This window comes from Euprymna scolopes, chromosome 30 (genome assembly GCF_053919585.1).
Source record: "Euprymna scolopes isolate OS-2025 chromosome 30, ASM5391958v1, whole genome shotgun sequence".
NCBI classification, from domain to species: domain Eukaryota; kingdom Metazoa; phylum Mollusca; class Cephalopoda; order Sepiida; family Sepiolidae; genus Euprymna; species Euprymna scolopes.
The window spans coordinates 60868169-60877510 of record NC_136511.1 but is presented as its reverse complement, the minus strand read 5'-3'; the positions used below and the strand labels follow the sequence as shown (position 1 = coordinate 60877510).

Below are 9342 nucleotides of genomic sequence, written 5' to 3'. Positions count from 1 at the left end.
ACACATTTACCTTTTCCGTTGTAAAGACGACACGAAGACAACACAGTAACAAAACATTAGATGGCGATTTCTTTATTCATCTGTCGGCCGATTGATGGAGTTGGAATTCAAGCCTTTTCGACTACATGGTCTACTCTTCTCCTTTCACCTCTACGGGGCTCTCACTCTCCAACTGACTCGAACACCGTGTATGATCTGCTCTGATTATCTGATCCTAATAAACTGACTGCCTAACTAACTTCGAACCCTAACTCAATATATTGAGAAATCTCCTTTGTTTAGTACATCAGAAGTGTGGTCCCCAACGTGACTAACTTTCACGTGGATTTACATATGTCTGTCCAAACACACTTTTGGCAAACAAAGAATTCTCAATTCTAATTGTTTAATATCTAACCTAGTTTTAAGCAATATTTTTAAACTCGCATTGTCCATTCTTTTAACTGACATATTTAATATCCAGATATTCCAACAGAATGGACAATCGCTTTTTTTTTTCGACATAAATTATATTTAGTTATTACTAAAAGAATTAACAATGGACTGCATTCCTAGGATTTCAATTATCCACTTGACTACAGGGTTCGATTTTAGCCTTTTCCTAATATCATTTTCACTTATCTAGTCTGTCTTCTTACTTACATGAGAAGGGGACATACCTTCTCATGTAACAACAATAACAATAATAATAATTAATATTATTATTGTCATTATCAAATTTGTGATGGTAGTAATTAGATAATAGTGAAAGTAAAGTTAATCATAATAGTAATAATTGTGATAATAATTGTGATAATAGTAATAATAATCTAATAATAAATAATGAATACGAAATCTGCATTAATCAAAATATATTTAAGCGTATTTTACGACCGGGCAATGCCGGGCGACCTGCCAGTCAACAGTAAAAAGTGATTGTCTAATTATCTATATATTAATACGATAGCGTGTGTGTGTGTCTTTCTGTGTCACGCTTACATCCGGGTTATTTAAGTGTTATGCACTTCCATTTATTGTCATAAATAATGCTACCAAGAAGCTGATGGCACTTAAGTAATCTTTTCTTTTTTTTTTTTTAATAATTTTATCAAGAATTCTTCATAAGTTTTGGTTTCTGTTTCAATTATAACTGTTGGCACTTCAGTAATCTTTTTTTATTAAATAATTCTATCAACAATTCTTCATAAGTTTTGGTTTCTGTTTCGATTTTGGCTGAAGCAACTCAATATATATATATATATATATATATATATATATATATATTAATAAATTTTTATTTCGGTTTCGATTCAAGTTAATGCACCAAGTCATATGGATATATTTTTTTAAATTTTGCAATCGCAGCTTTATAATTTATAGGCACCGCCAAAAATAGCCGAAAAATCAAGTTGTTGTTGTTTTTGAAACCAAAATAACATTTATTAAAATCAATTATTTCTGAGTAACTTTTTTTTCCAGAAAGATAAAACCCTGACTTTTATCATATAGAAAGCAGAATAATGTAAAACCTTTTCTACTATTTTTAATTAAATTTTAACTGTTAACTTTCCCCCAAAAGTTAACAATTGGCGTTTTTTTTATTTTGCACAAAAAACGTATGTAAATAGTTTTAAAAAAAAAAAGAAGGTTTTTGAAAGAATTAATTTATTTATTTCTTGTCTAACTAAGATTTAGGGTGATTTTCTATGAGAATATGCAAAAATATTATAATATAAGTACCTAGATTTCAAATAATTCCACTTATTCATATAGGCAACCAGTTACTTCGAGTCGATTTGATTACTGTTTACATGCCTCTGAGATGGGTATATATGCTGATGACACTACACTCTATGGCAGACACGACAGGAAGACGAATGAACACATTTCTAAAGAAATGGCAGAAACACTAGAGGAAGACCTCCAATCTGTAGTGGAATGGGGACAAAAGTGTATGGTCGCGTTCAATGCTGCCAAGACTAAACTAGTTTCATTCAATAATTACAAGAAACCCTCTCTACCACCCATAGCAATGGCCAACGACTCTTTATCTGAGAGTCCATCTTTCAAACTCCTTGGCCTAACGTTCACAGGAAACATGAGTTGGAACAATTACATTGAAGGCATTGCCAGGGCCGCTGCAAGAAAGGTAGGCTCTCTCTACCGTGCTAGAAAACTACTAACACCCGAAAGTATCCTGTACCTCTATAAGGCAACCATTCGCCCATGTATGGAGTATTGCTGCCACATCTGGGCTGGTGCATCTGCTACTAGTCTCTTGCTCCTTGACAAGGTTCAAAAGAGAATCGCAAACCTGATAGGCCCTGAACTGGCATCTAAGCTTCAGCCTCTGTCCCATCGACGAAATGTTGCATCCCTCTGCCTTTTCTACAAGTATTTTAGTGGTGAATGCTCTGACGAACTGCAATCACTTGTGCCCCCACGACGCGAGCACCCTCGACAAACCCGACAGGCTACTAGATCCCACCCCCACACTGTAGAAGTTCCTAGATGTAAAAGATCTTTTTACTCCAATAGTTTCTTCCCCAGAACCGCAAGACTCTGGAATTCCATTCCAGGTCCCTGCTTCCCCAACAGTACTGACGTGCAGAAGTTCAAGTGTAACGTGAACCGACACCTTGCTGCCCAAATCCCTACATAGTACCCCAGTAGTTGTTGCCCCTGATAGTAGCCCCCTACACCACAGTGGCAATTTGCCTTGTTTGGGGTGAAAATGTAATAAAAAAAATTTTTTTTAAATTTGTACTTGATAAAAAGCAAACTACGGAAGACCAAAAAGCCAAAAATAAACTTATTTTTCAGTGACGAAAATTTCAATGTATTATTAACGCTGAGGCTGGCCAGTACCAGATGGGTGACCATTTGTATGAGTTTGGTTTTTAATGTGTATGTGTGTGGGGGGCAGTCTCTCCAAAATGGGGAGGGGGCAATTTAAAGCAGAATAAAAAAAATTATTTCAGCGCGTTTGGTCCACCGTAGTCGAAAGGCGGCAAACGTTTCCAAACTTGATCGAAAAAATAATAATATTTTTAATACAAAGGGCACAATATTTATCGATTTTTTTTGTATCGATTCTTCAAAGCATGCCCTGTTTAATAATGGCCATGCATTATTCGGCTCGCTAAAAAGAAACTGTTAATTTATTTATCAAAGATTTTAAAATGCTTTTTTCGTATAAATATTTAAAAAAAATTTTTGTTGTTTTGCTTAATTTAAATTAATTATTTTACTTAACATATTCACCGAATTTATCACTTCAAAACTCAAAAGCGGTATAATTAAACACAATCGAAGTTTTGATATTCAGACATCAAAATAAGGTATGCAAACAAGTTTTTTTTTTTAATCTATAATCCCGTCCCTTACAACAACATAATATGTTTTGTTCAGTTTCAGATGATTATTTTAAGCATATTTGGAACCCCCTCAATATATATATATATATATATATATATATATATATATATATATATATATATATATATATATATATATATTGTTTATGAAAAATAAGTACACTGTTATAAAGTACATTCTTCTCTGAAAAATCGCTGAAAATTTCGTATTGATTGGATAATTACCTGATTTTTGGTAGATTTTTAAAAAGACTGTCCGTCAAAAAGTACTTACCTGCCCCCCCCCCCCAGTTTTGGCGGTGCCTATTTCTAATATATAAAAATCGATAGATCATTAACTCTATAATACTATACACGAAATCTGTAAGAATTAAAATATCATATTTAAGCGTACTTTACGACCGGGCTTTGCCGGGCGTTCCTGCTAGCTTAGATAAATATTTTTGTAGTTTTAACAAAAAAGCTACAATATCAGAGCGTCTCCATTTACACTGAACATCTACGGAATGCCAACATCAATATATTACATATGAATGAGTCCCTGAATAATAATTATACTAGTATCTTAGACGAACTTATAAAAAAAACAAAACGAAAAAAAAACTATGCATATATTTATTATAAAATCGCGTGATAAATTTAATAAAATTCTACCTGCATCGGCCGGGAATCGAACCCGGGCCGCCCGCGTGGCAGGCGAGCATTCTACCACTGAACCACCGATGCGTACATGCATGCACAGTTTAGTATAATTTAAATCAAGTAGTACGCTAAGCTAACGCGGTTTTGTTATAGCTGATTTAACGAACGTGGTGTAAGGTTCATTTTACAATATCTACACGCTGACAATTGTGAAATGCGATAGAGAGTCAGTTTGTATAATAATATTGATATTATTAGTAAGCTATAATAATATTGATATTATTATATCTGATTTACTTGATATTATTAGTAAAATATTTCTGTTGGTACATTTTGAGTAGGTGTTGTTTGTTCACGCCAGTCGAAAATACGTCCACCCTCCCAGGCTTTACCTTCTCTCTTCGAAATGTGATCCTCGACCCTCCAAAATCAACAGCTTAGACTATTCCTGGGTATTCCTGGGGCGTTGAGTTCCATGACAGTAAGCATATTTATTTAATAGTCTCTCCCCTACAAAGGCTAACGCCTGCTCCAATAACATTTTTCATTTATTTAGTCATTTGCTTGGATAATTTATTTATTTACTTTGATAATTTCTGTAATGATTTTGTGGGTTTGTATTTGTTAGAAACTCGCTTAATATATGTTACCACGACATAGGCTGAACATATATTCGGTGGGTTTTTAACAGTATTTTGACTAGTTTTTTATTTATAACTCCCTTTCCCAAACTGACCGTCTCCGAGAGAGAGTCGGCCGCCATTTTGAATTTTCCAATACATCTGTAAACACTGTATGTTTTTCGAGCTGAATAAACATGTTACATTAAATATAAACACTAAAAACATATCCAGTTAGACAGAAAAGTAACTTATCTTGCCTTTGATAACATTTATTTGTTCTATATTTGTTATATGACAACTTTTTCGAATCTATATGTACAGTAAAACAAACCCGATTTTGTTCCTGTTGATTGCGCCATAAAGCTGATTCAGTACAGTTCTAGGAAGTCCACTCTCTCTTTAGAAGCGGTTAGTTTATTGCTAACTGTTCGAGGCGCCCTTACCGGTGAATACCGACGGGCCTACCCAGACACTTTTTGCCGGTCAGAGTGGCTCCAGTGGGAGAGAATAAACACCCTCTCTTTGAAACGGGGTTATTTTATTGCTAATCGCCTAAGCCTCCCTTACTTCAGAATGGTGATGGGCTGTTCAGGCATTTTTGTAGGCCCAGGTAAACTTCTTGTGTGCTGCCTTTAGAAAATATTACCTGGCCCTGTGTCTAAACTCCTGCAGAGGAGGAAACTCAATATTCATTTTCATTTTGTTCATGTTGAAGCTTTGGAATACTAATACTAATACTAACAACAACAGCAGCAGCAGCAGCAGCAGCAGCAGCAGCAACAACAACAACAACAACAACAACAACAACAACATCTGTAACCAAGGTAACAAGAATTGCAAGAAATCGTTTTCGCTATAGTGTTTTTTACTTGGCCTTCGGGACAAGATCAAAGTGTAGTTTACATTGAACGCTGGGGCTGGGGTTATGAGTTAGATTAGGATCCACAGAGTGATTGAGGTATTTTGGTAAATGTTGCCAGTCAAGAGTAAGACTTCAAAGTCTCATCTGTTACATAGTCAAAAAGACCCTGTACCCTCCCCCTCCCAATTTCTTGTAGGGCCTTGTGCCTAATTTTGTTGAATTGAATTTTTTGTACGTTTTTTTTTTATGTTCAATTTTTTCTTTCTCAATAAAATATATAAACAAGATCAAAGTGTAGTATCTGTTCTCTGATACATACACAGCGATAGGCAGTGTTGTTCTGGCGACACATTCTCGTGCCCGGCGAGCTTGTTGGGTAGCGTTCTGTCCGCACCCCCACTTGGTCTGTCTTTCTCTGCTCTCCCCCCTCACGGGGGGATCCGAGCTGATAATTTACGACCTTCCCGCGAGGGAGGGTCGGAAACACTTTCTCTCTTCCCTCCACTAACTTCCCACTCCCTCTCTCAGTTCTATCTCCCCTCTTGCCGCCTTTGGCGCCACTTCTTTTTGGCGCCAAAGTCGGCTCCCACTTTGGACGCCGACTCCACGTCACTCATTTTGGTGAATTATACAGGGAAGAGAGAGCTTTTTTTCAAAAATGGACACCCCCAGCCCGGGGACCACCAATACCGATACCCCCAGCCAGGGGGCTACCACAAGAAAAACTGCTCCCCAAGAGGACGACTCCCCAACAGGGGAAGCAAAAAGCAACGGGGCATACCGCCCGGACACTAAACCGAAGGACGCCCCCCAGAAGGGAGAAAATTCACCAGCAGCTCCCCAAGAGGGCGACTCCCCACAAAGGGGAGAAAAAACAATGTTGGACGGGGCATCCCGTTCCGACAAAAAAAATCAAGAGGCAGTAGCCCCAAAGGACGATAAGGGAGACAGTGCTCCCCAAGAGGGCGACTCCCCACAAAGGGGAGAAAAAACAATGTTGGACAGGGCATCCCGCTCTGACAACAAAAATCAAGAGGCAGTAGCCCCAAAGGACGATAAGAGAGACAGTGCTCCCCAGGAGGGCTACTGCCCCAAAAGGGGAGCAAATCAAGAAAACGAGGGGGCATACAGCCTAGACCTCCCCAAAACAAAAGGGGCAAAAGCTACCAAGGACAATAAAGAGGACAATGCTCCCCAGGAGGCCGACTCCCCAAAAAGGGAAGTATTTCCTGAAAGAAGTATAAAGCAGGGAAAGCGGAAAGGGAAATGCCCCTCAAAATAGCAACCCTTCCGCCAAGGAACAGCAAAAACAGTCCAACCTCACCAAAGATCCAACACCAACAAGAGGGTCGGCATGGGGGAAGACTGTAGAGAAGCAACTGTCCCCTCAAGAGTATAGAGACTTGTACTTGACCAAGTACAGACAATACATAGAGGGGGCAGAAATTAAACCAGTGCCAGGCGCTTGGGAGGCAATCGAAGACAGAGTGCTCTCCCTCATCATCTCGGATATGCCGGAAAACCGCCTCCTAGGGATGAAAAAGGAAGACATGGCAGGGCTCCTACACAAGCTAAACATCCCGGTATTATACCTGTACCAGAGGAGCTACGCCATGTGGGACATCCTCCTACCCACCAAGGAAGATGCGGAGAGACTCTCCCTACAGGAAATTAAGTATGGGAGAATAAAACTAAAGCCCGAATACCAGGGCAGGACAAGGACCCGGGTGCAGGTATTCAATGTACCTATGCAAATATCAGCAGAAATCCTGGGATCCTTCTTCACACAGTTCGGCGAGGTGGAAAAAATAACCCCAGTGCGGTCGAAAACCGGCATGCACTTGGGCAGCTACACTGTGGCCATGAGGCTAAAGAAAGAAGGCTTCCAGGCGATACCAGCACAGCTGACATTTAAGGAGGCAACTATGACAGTAGTAGTGGAGGGGCGTCGTCCGCACTGCTGGTTCTGCCAAAAACAGGGTCACATGGCCAAGAGCTGCCCTCAAAGGTCAACTCCTACTCAAGTGACACTAAAGGCGGTCCCAACCTCTGAGACAGCACCAGTGTCCAAACAGGCTGTCACAACTCCTGCAACCGGAGCACCAACCCCAGCACCGAGGAAACCCAAAACTGTGCAGGAGGCCAAAGGGGAGGAATGGATTACGGTAATGAGGCGGAAATGGAAGCCCACAATCCCATCTGCCACCGTCCCACAACCAACCCAACAACTGAGGCAGCAACAACAACAGCAGCCTCCACAACAGCCGCAGCAACAGCCATGGCAGCAGACACAGCAGCAGCAGCCAAACCAGCCATTGAACCAGCCGCAGCAACAACATCAGCTGCCGCGGCCAATGCCACAACCAATGCCACGAAAACAGCAGCAACAACAAAAACAGCAGCAGCAGCAGCAACAGCCAGAACAGCAGCAGCAGCAACAAAAACGGCTGCAGCAACCAGAAAAGCAACAGCACCAACCGGAGAAACAACAACTAGAGGAGCAGCAACAACCAACGGTCCCCACACCAATTGAGACGGGGATCAAGCGAAGAAAACACTGCTCCTCTGAGGATGAATCTGCTAGTGAGAGGGAGAGGAACTCAACCTCACCACTCCCCGGTTCATTCAAAAGAATAAAAAAGAAAAGGAAAGGGGAAGAAAAGGCAGCCCCCACTCCCTGTGAGCATACACCACCTCTAACAACAACACAACCCACTTCCACCCCCATACCACATACTGCACCAACACTAGACACCGCACTAACACCAACACCAACATCAGACACCGCACCAACACCAGACACTGCACCAACACCAAAAACTGCACCAACACCAACACCAGACACCGCACCAACACCAACACCAGACACCACACCAACACCAGACACCGCACCAACACCAACACCAACACCAGACACCACACCAACACCAGACACCGCACCAACACCAACACCAGACACCACACAGACACTCGTCCCCACACCAATGCAAATTAAGCCGCCATCCCAGAAAGAAAAGAATGAACCCGGGAGGGGGAGAGACCCTTCAGATTCTCCCACTTACGGACTCACTCCAACAGGGACTCTCGCCCTCGAAACGAGAGAGGAACTTTGTTTTGTAGACCCCCTGTCTGTGGCAATGGGCTTACCACACCGGCAGAGAAAAAATTTAAAACCTCTGCTGGACTTCCAACAGATAGGGGGAAAAGACGTTAATGTCCCCTCTAATTTCCCGGACGCCCCACGGCTAACAACTTTCGTCAGGCTTCCTGAGGCCTGCAAAACCAACGTGTGGACAATGCTGGAAGCCGCTGAAGGGGCTGGTCCGGGAATTGAACTGATTAGGAAAAATGACCCTTCCCTTGAGGAACTCGCAAAACAATGCAAGGGAAGGGTCCCAGTGTTGGTCCATCCGTCACTCTATAGGGCCCTTAAATTGACTTACCCTTTGGATGTCGGCGGCATTGTGAGAGAAGGTCAGGACATGAAAAACCTGACCACCTTGAGCATTGCACACAACGTCGGTGTCCTTTCCCCGGCTGACTTCGGAGCTGAGTGTAACACACCTTAAGGTAGGTACCATGGCTTTGAATTTGGCTAATCTGAATGCGAGAGGCTTGAGATCATCGGGCCGGGCGGCTCGCCTCCAGCACGACCTCTTGTCCCTGGGAGTGGATGTTGCTGCGATTCAGGAGACGCATTTCGTTTCCTCTGTGGACTGTCAGGTGCTGGCCCGAGACTTTGAGGTTTTCTCAGCATATGGCAGCCCGCGGGGGAAAGGAGTTTCCGTGTTGGTTAAACGTACCCTGTCGGCGACGGTCGACGTTGTCCATAGAGATGCGGTGGGCAGGCTGGTTGTGG

The 9342-nt window shown here is 41.7% G+C and overlaps 1 non-coding gene across 1 annotated transcript; it reads right to left on the bottom strand.

Moving 5' to 3' along the window:
- Nucleotides 1-4011: 4011 nt before the first annotated feature.
- Trnag-gcc (transfer RNA glycine (anticodon GCC)) lies at nucleotides 4012-4082 on the bottom strand. Its single transcript has one exon. It is a non-coding gene; the product is annotated as a tRNA-Gly (tRNA).
- Between the last annotated feature and the right edge of the window lie 5260 nt (nucleotides 4083-9342).